General features: G+C 52.3%; 1 long non-coding RNA gene and 1 pseudogene across 2 annotated transcripts; one reads left to right on the top strand and one right to left on the bottom strand.

The window, feature by feature from the left end:
* Window positions 1–398: 398 nt before the first annotated feature.
* On the bottom strand, window positions 399–2140 carry LOC120672847 (annotated as a pseudogene).
* Window positions 2141–2267: 127 nt separating this feature from the next.
* LOC120676720 lies at window positions 2268–3168 on the top strand. 2 transcript variants are annotated; one of them, XR_005675969.1, is made up of 3 exons: window positions 2268–2519; window positions 2616–2703; window positions 2801–3168. It is a non-coding gene; the product is annotated as an uncharacterized LOC120676720 (long non-coding RNA). The 2 variants fall into 2 exon arrangements; XR_005675970.1 differs by having other exon boundaries at window positions 2616–2699; window positions 2801–2832.
* Window positions 3169–9095: the final 5927 nt, after the last annotated feature.

The raw sequence follows: 9095 nt of genomic DNA, 5'->3' as shown, positions 1-9095 counted from the left end.
CCCTCCCTCTCACCTCGCCGGCCTATAAATACCCCTCGACCGCAGCTCGCCATCCCCACGAACCCTGGCCGCCACCGCCAGCCCCCTCCCCTGCGCAGCAGCGCCGCCGCCGCGAGCTACCCCGCTCGCCGCCTGCCAGCCCTCGTGGCCAGACCTCCTCGCTGCCCCTCCGCCCGAGGTGAGGGCAAGGGTAGAACCCCCTCCACCTCCTCAAGCTCGTCTGCAGCCGCTAGCCCCCTCCCTCGCCTCGCAACGCCGCATCAACGTCCACTAGGGCCATCTATTTATGTTTTCCATCGATTTTTTGTGTGAATGTTGCCATGCAATCATCTTAATTTTTCTACCTTCAAATTTCACGTTAAATTTAAGAAATCCCGCAGCAACGCGCAGGGTATCACCTAGTTATACATGTACACGTGCGCCTCGATGTGGCAGTGGAACAGCCATCCCCGTGGTTGTCCGCCACGAACCTCACCGCCGTCCACCCCACCGGGTGCAGCGCCACCGTGTTCTTCATCACCGGGTCCCTCAGGTTGAACTTGATCCCGGCCTTGCCCCTCCCCGGCGCGAACCGGCCCTCGCCATACACGAGCACCCGGAAGTCGTGCCCGTGGAGGTGCCACGGGTGCGTCTCGCTCCTGTTGTTGAGCGCCACCGCGTTCTGCAGCACCACACATCCACCACCGACCCCCGCGCCAGCCGGTACGCCGCGCTCACCACCGTCCCGCCCGCCGCAGCCGAGGCGATGTCGTACCTCCTGTGGTCGCACACATCCTCCAGGGGACGCGGGTCGTACGCGCCCCGCACCCCGCGCTTCATCTAGACGAGGTACGGCGTCGCCGGGAACCTGAGCGACACGCCGTTGATGGCCCACCGCTCGTGGCCGTCGATCGGCTATTGGCGATGAGAAGGAGGAGCGTGCGGTCGGGGCTAGCTCGGCGGCACGGGCAAGGCGTGGTCCGGGGGGTGCGCCGCGGCGACGGACCTGCTCTGCTCCACCCTGGGCGCCGCGTCGTCCCGGCGGCGGCGCTCGCAGGTCGTTCCCAGCGTAGTTCAGGACGGCCATGGTGCTCCGCGTCTCGCGCTTGCGACCGACGACGTGGGACGCGGCCCAGTTGTTTCAAGACGGGTCCTGGTCAGCCGTCACCAGCACGGAGTACTTCTCGCCGGAGTAGATGAAGAGGCTACTCACCACGACCGGCCTCACGTAGTGCCCGTCGGCCAGCACCACCATTCCTCTACATAGGCTCCCAGTTGCGAGCTCGAGCAACGCCTCCGGGCTGCATCATATCGCATTCTCTCACCGTCCAGCCTCCGGCGGTGGCGCTGCCCTGCCTCGGCTTCCGTCCCGCGCTTGTCTGATGGGGAAGACAAGGATCTGGTCAACCGTTGACGTGCAATTTACTACGACCGATCTCGGCCGCACGTGGTCGATCCAACGTCCGTAAGCGACCCAAGGGTGGACGGTATTTGAAATACCGTCCACCCCCCGGTCGGGATTTCGGGTGCCGTCCGCTGTCCGCCCCTGGCTATCGGCTTGTGGCAAGGACGCGCCGGCTCCGCGGCATGCCGTGACTCGCCGGAGCGCCACCGTGTCCCGGGCGTCGGTTGATCTCCTCCATCCATGCCTCAATATCGAAGTTGACCGACGTTAGGCTGCCAACGCGGAGCCGCGGTAGGTCCTCCCCGGCACGGCAGTGAACAGCGCCGGCAAAGGGCACGCAGTCCGGGTGCCGCCGGGAGTAGCGAGCTAGCGAGGAGCAGTTTAACATCCCTCGGCCTGCCGTGATCAGCAGAGACGAAAGTCGAGCGGGTCGGACGCGAGCCCGACGGCCTGCTCGTAGACGCTCTGGTGCCACGAGTCCAAGAGGAGGACGGTGCGCTCCTCGTCGTAAGCGAAGGGCTCGGCGACGCCGTCCAGCATCGACACCACGAGCATGCCTGATGAGGACGGCGACGTGGTACGAGCCCGGCGGCCGCGTTCATCTCCTAAAGCCGGCCGGCCACCGGGTCCACGGACGCTTTGCTCAGACCAGAGCGCGCCATCGAGCTGCTTTTGACGAAGAAACGGCAAGGTCTTCCTCTGTATAGGCTCCCAGTCCCAGCTCCGAGCTCGAGCAACGCCGCCGGGCCGCATCATATCGCACTCTCGCCATCCAGCCTCCGGCGGTGGCGCTGCCCTGCCTTGGCCCTCGGCTCCCGTCCCGCACTCCCTTGTCTGATGGGGAGGACGAGGATCCAGTCAACCGTTGACGTGCCATCTACGACCAATCTCGGGCGCACGTGCTCGATCCAACGTCCAGAAGGGGCCCAGGGGTGGACGGGATTTCAAATACCGTCCACCCCCGGTCGGTATTCGGGGTGCCGTCCGCCCCCGCTGCATGCCGTGACTCGCCGGCGAGCCCCCGTGTCCCGGAGCTGCTGGACGGTCCTGACTCCGGCGACCTCGATTCCGGCGAGGAGGACGGTGGCGGACGAGCGGCAGCAGGAGCGCACCTCGACCAGGGGGCATATGCAAAGTACAGGTTCCTCGACCACTGGCCACTTCACGGCCGTCTCTGCCCTTCCTCGTCGCCTGCCAAATCCCGGATGCTCATTCTACTTTGCAATGCAAGGTACACATGCCAATTCCTGATGCAATCGCCAGCGTACCAACCTACCAGGTGTTCGCTACTTTGCCTACAAGAGGGAGGCCAGGGGTGGGTGGGTTCACTAAACCTTCCTTGCCCTTTTTGTTGACAGAACTGTCTCCATCCTTTTCTATACTGTCAACTAAACAAGGTTTTGTGATCTTCGCTAGGTGTTGATCTCACCTTCATGCAGTGTATGGGCAGCGGAGTTTTTTGTGGACGGCATCAAATCCTTTTCAAGATCAGTCAGCTACAGTTAAGAGGAGCGTTCTGATCTGCACCCTTTGGTGCATATAGAAATGTCGCAATGCCAAGGTTTTCAGAAGTGAGGATGCTACAAAGCTGAGGACAAGGATTGGTTATTAGAGTGGAGCAATTTTTTCCCATGTGCCTTTTTTTTTGCTTTAAGGTCCTTTTGCCTTCTGCTCTTGCTTCTTATTTCCCTCGTGTACTCTCTCTGATCAGGTTTTTCCTGATTTTTAAGTGTTTGTAAATTATTGTTTTTTTTACAATAAAAGCTCAGGCAACCTTCAATGGCTGCCGTTGTTTCTCTCAAAAATGGTGGTTTGGCTTGATTCTAACTTTGATCCGGCTTTACATTGTTGCTTTGGAGTCACAGATCAAAGATAACTGAAGATTGTTCTTCAGTATTGAGTGTTGGTGTGGATGGATTTTTATGCTACATTTGACATCAAGAGGACACGCGGAGCTGGTGATGGAAGAGATATCATTGTTGAACAGTGGCATATATGTAGCACATGTGCATGTCAAATATGGGTTAACTATCAGGAATTTTCTTGTTACTTGCGAGCAAATGTTTTGGCAAATTGAGCAAGAATAGAAAATGTCTTTGACAGTTGCCTGACAAACGGTAACTCCTGAAACAAGAGAAACCAATGCCTAGGAAAACCTTCCATTTTATTTTCTAGTGAATGCATAATATTCTTGGGAGCTGTCACTTCTCTATGGGATATGTTTGAGCACAGGTGGTAATTGAGCTTGGTGGTCAATGACTGTATGCTGGTGGTTGTCTGAATATCAACAGAGTGCACAATGACTCTACGGAAAAAGAACACTTTTGGCACTAATTCGAAATCAGAATTTGATCAGAGGGATACTGCAAGCTAAAGATTGTCGCAATATTCCCTTAAGCTTGCACATTCACCAACTTGATCTGGTTCTTTTTGTATCAGGGGCGTCATTTCAGTGTCCATATTCTGAATCTTAACAGCAAACACAAAATGACTGTAGGGTTGGCTCAATCTGAAGCTTAGCATATTTGAGATATGTGCTTCAAAAAATGCCTCTTATAGTAAACATCGCTGCAGTATTCATAACTTGCATGTTCACATTCATGATCAGGTACTCTGACATTCTGCAAGAGTCTGTAGCCACAATGTAGCATTGTGCAGTTTCCACCTTCCACAAGGCTGAATATACTTAGCTCGGGTTAAAAATAAAACTCCCGTCCTCTGCTCTAAAAAAAATAAAACTCACATCCTTTTGATGCTTGCTAACAAATTAAGCGTTCATGTTCAATGGCAATCTCAAAAGGCTAGCAGCCGATAAGCATGGAATGCCAGATACTCAGATGAACAAGCTCTATAGGGCGGTTAAGGATACTGACAAAAATGCTGAATTGAGACCACAGAATTAGCAGCCAGCATTTGCCAGACAGAAGCTCTCCGTGCCATTCCTCTCCTGTTCCTGCTGACCCGTTATCCACTTGGACGGTTGGACCCCGCATTGCGAAATTGCTTCTGCCTGACGGGGACGGCGACGAGGTTCAATCCGGCGGCCGCGTTCATCTCCCGAGCTGGCCGGCCACCCGGCCATCTCCCTGCCCAGCCCGGCCGCCCGGGCCCATAGACGCTTTGCCCAGACCAGAGCGCGTCATCGAGCTGCTTTTGATGAAGAAGCCGCAAGGTCTCCCTCCATCAGCTCCCAGCTCTGAGCTCGAGCAACGCCGCCGGGCTGCATCGCATTCCCGGCGTCCAGCCTCCGGCGGTGGTGCTGCGCTGCCTCAGCTCCCGTGATCCCGTCCCGCTCTTGTCTGGTAGGGAGGACGAGGATCCAGTCAACCGTTGACGTTGAATCTATGACCAATCTCGGCCGGACGTGCTCGATCCAACGTCCGGAAGGGACCCAGGGGTGGACGGTACTTGAAATACCGTCCACCCCCGGTCGGTGTTTGGGGTGGCGTCCGCCCATTGTTGTCGCAAGGACGTGCCGGCTCCGCTGCATGCCGCGGCTGATGGCTCGCCGGAGGCGCCCCCGTGCCCCGGGCGTCGGTTGACCTCCTCCATCCATGCTGCTTAGCTCACAGGCTTTCAACCAGGGGAGAGGAGACGTACCGTGCCGGCGAACACGAAGAGGGCGCGCCGCGCGCGGCAAGGCACAAGCTGCTGCGATCAATCGACGGACCAACCGTGCCGGCGAACACGAAGAGGGCCCTGCTGCGATGCAATCGTGTATGTGGTGTGCTTCGCAGCAGCATCGATCGTCTTGCCGCAGAGCTTGCCGAGCGAGGAACCGTCGAATGATTTCGCCCGCGGGGCTGCGCACTCCCTCCGCCGCCATAGCGGTGCCCGCGACCTCTTGGGCTCTAGCGTCGCATCCCCGCGTGCTTCAGGCTTGCTCGCCTTGGTTTCAGTTTCTCACCGGACTCTCCCTCCAGCCTCCGGAAGCACGCCATCTTCTTTGTACGATGTATGTGTGAAGCGGAAAGACTATGCATCACGCGTGCGATAGAATCGTCTGAAGTAGTGATTAATTTCCCCATGTACTATTTGGTTGAATTTTAGCTGGCAACATGTGCAAAAATCTCTACTTCTAATGGACCGGCCCAATATAATTTACTGTAAGAATTCATCTCCTTCAGATGATGGTTTGCACCTTAAGTGATGCATAACCGCGCCCTGTGTGGAGTGTGAACTGAAATACAAGTGCGAAAATATCCACAACAACACGTACAGGTTACTGCTGAAAACTGATGGAGATGTCATTTTAGGGATGAAAGTAAATTTACCCGTTGACTAGGTAAAGGCCCGTGCGTTGCCACGGGCATACTAATTTGAACGAAACAATAACTACTTCAAATAAGCAAAATTGCGCCAGGCAATGTCCACCGAGACATAGAAGCCACCCATATGCTTGAGAATCAAAAATCAAAATACTGTCGACACAATATTTAGTCTACGAGTTGCCAATGCGCATACATTTGTTCACTGCTTATCCATGGCACCACATGCCACACAATATGTAACAGAGGTGTGACTGTGTACAGTACGGTTAGATGGTGAGACAACAGGAAGTTGACGATAACCCAATAATTAGCAGTTACACACCAAGAGATAATAGAAAGGATCTAAAGTGCGGTAGAAAGAACTACACATTGTTCTTTGTATCACAGCCCCTCCAAACGGATCGGATTATTCTATAGCTACCCATGCCTGATACAAATGACAAGCTTCATCTTTGTACCCGTGCGATCAGTGCCAGCAAGGCAGCAACAAGGGAATCGTCTCTAGTTCAAACAAAGCAAAACAGAAAGATCAGGGATAACAAATGATGATAAACAAAAGGTTTACTCAGAAATGTAAATTACTCATGTTTGGTGCTAGGGGCATCTTGTCTTCCATGTATCATAAAAAACTACAGATTCTATGTAGAAGCACATGGATTCATCTGTTATACCTCTTTCAAGTCACAAAGAATTCCAACCAGAAACATAACACAAAAGCTGAGGCACTCGCCAATTTATAAAATCTCCATGTCAGAGTTGATTAGAAAAGCTGGTCAAGGAGTGCAGACATGTGGGCCCAGAACTAGGGGATGTTTGGTGTAAGCTAATGTAAATATATACATGTATGAGCCTAGCAAGAAATGCAAATTTACTTGCAAATTATGGATACTGGATTTCCCTTAATGAAAAAAAAACCGTAAGATGCCGGAAGGTTAACACACAGTTGCTAGCCTTGGGAAAATTTATGACCAATTCAGAGACAGATAGAATTGCTTAAAGCTGAATGTTGGTCATTACTATGTTGGAGGCAACCTAGAATTCGTAGTGTTAATAGCAAGAACTCTTGCAATGGTCTTTGCTGCACCTAAATTTTCCCAACTGAAATCACCATTTTAATGCTCATATACCAATCATGAATTGCATAGACTGCAAAAACTGCTTCTCCTCAACAGAAAACTGAAAAGAACCAAAGCACCATGTCATAAGAGGGTCTTGGCAAGAAAATTCAAAATAATAAATTCTCATGCAGCTCCACAAAATAATCAAAAATGTCGAAATCTCATTTTTGTGTTACTTGTGTCCAGAGAATTGCCATTTTATGGTATACTCACATGAATTCCAAATGTCAAAGCACCTGAAATTTTTCATCAGCATTTTTCTCTGAACAATTTCGGAAGTACTAAAAGGTGCACCTGAAATTTTTCAGAGCATTTTCAGGACATATACAAGTAGCATCTACATACCATGACATATTCTTTTTTCAGAACTTAGTGGCTAATCTAATTTCGTACATGGGTGCTTTCTGAACTGACTTTTACGGTAACAGGTAACAGTGCTAATATATTTTTTCCCTGATAAGCATAAGCACTAAACCACATGATTTTTAGAATATAATAAAAGAAAACCCTTTACAACAACAAACTGATATGGGCCGTGTTTGGTTTACTTTTGGTGAAATTTTTTCGAAGGAATCTCGCATGCATGGTGCATTAAACGAAGTCTATTTGTAAAACCTTTTCACAGATGAGTGTAAATTTGCGAGCCGAACCTAATGAACCTAATTAGTCCATGATTAGATACAGTACCATGCTACAGTAACTGATACCCAACTAATTTGTATTTTATATTTAATTTTTCATAATGGTATTGGTGGGTGATTTTTAATTAGGCACACATGTATATTAGGCTAATTTTATCGTAATGGTAGTGGTGGGTAATTTTTATTTTTCTTTTTTTTCCCGATTTTCAGACCCTAAGAGTGAACGTGGAGGCTCCGTTAAATAATAAGATAATAGATATGCAGAAGGATGTGTCCTTCAACACTTCATCTTTACCATAGGGCATGTAGATCACGATACACTTCACCACTACAAACTGTTAATTACATTGAATTCAGTAACTTTCATACGCAGGGGGGTGGTTGCAATTGGCAATTTCCTCCTTCCATCGGTGAGGACTAACTGTAGATTCAGAATAAGGCACAAAGATCCATCATCGCTCTCATTGTATAGTCTGATAGTCAGCGGTTTGATTTGGTTTCTACTGAAAATATAGGAGTGTCTGATGCTGCAATGCGATGCATAGCCAATCTGAAGTCTGAACTAAGAAGTTATGAACATGCAGAACACTCGGCCTTCGCTGCAATCCCTCTATCACGCTTTGATCCATCGTCCACTTAACGCGGCAAGGAGGCAGGTGGGCGCCGATGAAGGCGGCGACATGGTGTGCGCCGGCGTCCGCGGCCGGCGTCCGCGCGCGTCTGCCGACCGGCCGGGCATTGCATTGCCTGGGCCACGGACGCCTTGCCTGGACCAGATTGAGCGAACTTTTCCGGAAAGAAGCAGCGCTGCCATCTCCTGCGTCGTCAACCGGCGAACAACACTCGCCGCCGATCCCGAGCACCGCAGCCGCGCCCCCGCCGTCCGGCCTACATCCCTCTGTCAGACTGTCACGCTTTGATCCATCATTCACTGGACGCGGCGGGGAGCCAGCCAGCCAGGTGGGCATCGGTGAATACGGCGGCGTGGTGCGAGCACCCCAGCGGCCGCGCGCGTCTGCTTCTCTGGAACGATGAAGCGGAGAGCCAGCGAGGTCTTCCGCACCGTCGATCAGCGGACGCTCGCCACCAATGTCATGAACTGCCGCCGCGCTGCATGGCCCTGGCCGCACGCCGTCCGGCTGCTCCTGCGCCTGCGGCCTGCCTGAGCAAGGCGACAAACGAGGACGACGCAGTCAAACTGCTGACTATGTCATCCATGACCGCCGATCTGGGCCGCAAGTGCTCCATCCAATGGCTCACACAGACCAAGGGGTGGACGGTGTTTGAAATACCGTCCACCCCTGGTCGGTGTTTCAGCAGGGTTTCACTTCCCGTCCGGTAACCGCCGGTTTTCGGGATTTTTTCCCGTTTCCGGTCCGGTCCGAGATGAAAAACCGGATCCGGTTTTTTATATTTTAGGCTTCTAAATCTAAAAATACAAAAGTAATTTTTTTGTGTTACTGTTCCGGTTTTGAACAGTACCACCGGTTTTTTAAACCCTGTGTTTCACGCGCCGTCCGCCCCGTGGTGGCCGTGAGGACGCCGCCCCCGCTGCCTGCCGTGGCTCGCCGGAACGCCGCCGCGACCTGGGCGTTGATGGACCTCATCCCTTCCTCCTTTGGGCGCATAGTGTTCAGAGATATAATTGCCGCATAAGTGATGGGCGACTGGCGTCGCGGCG

This window comes from Panicum virgatum, chromosome 5N, assembly GCF_016808335.1.
Source record: "Panicum virgatum strain AP13 chromosome 5N, P.virgatum_v5, whole genome shotgun sequence".
In the NCBI taxonomy this organism is placed as follows: domain Eukaryota; kingdom Viridiplantae; phylum Streptophyta; class Magnoliopsida; order Poales; family Poaceae; genus Panicum; species Panicum virgatum.
Note: the sequence above shows the minus strand (reverse complement) of the source record. Positions and strands in the feature narration are given on the sequence as shown.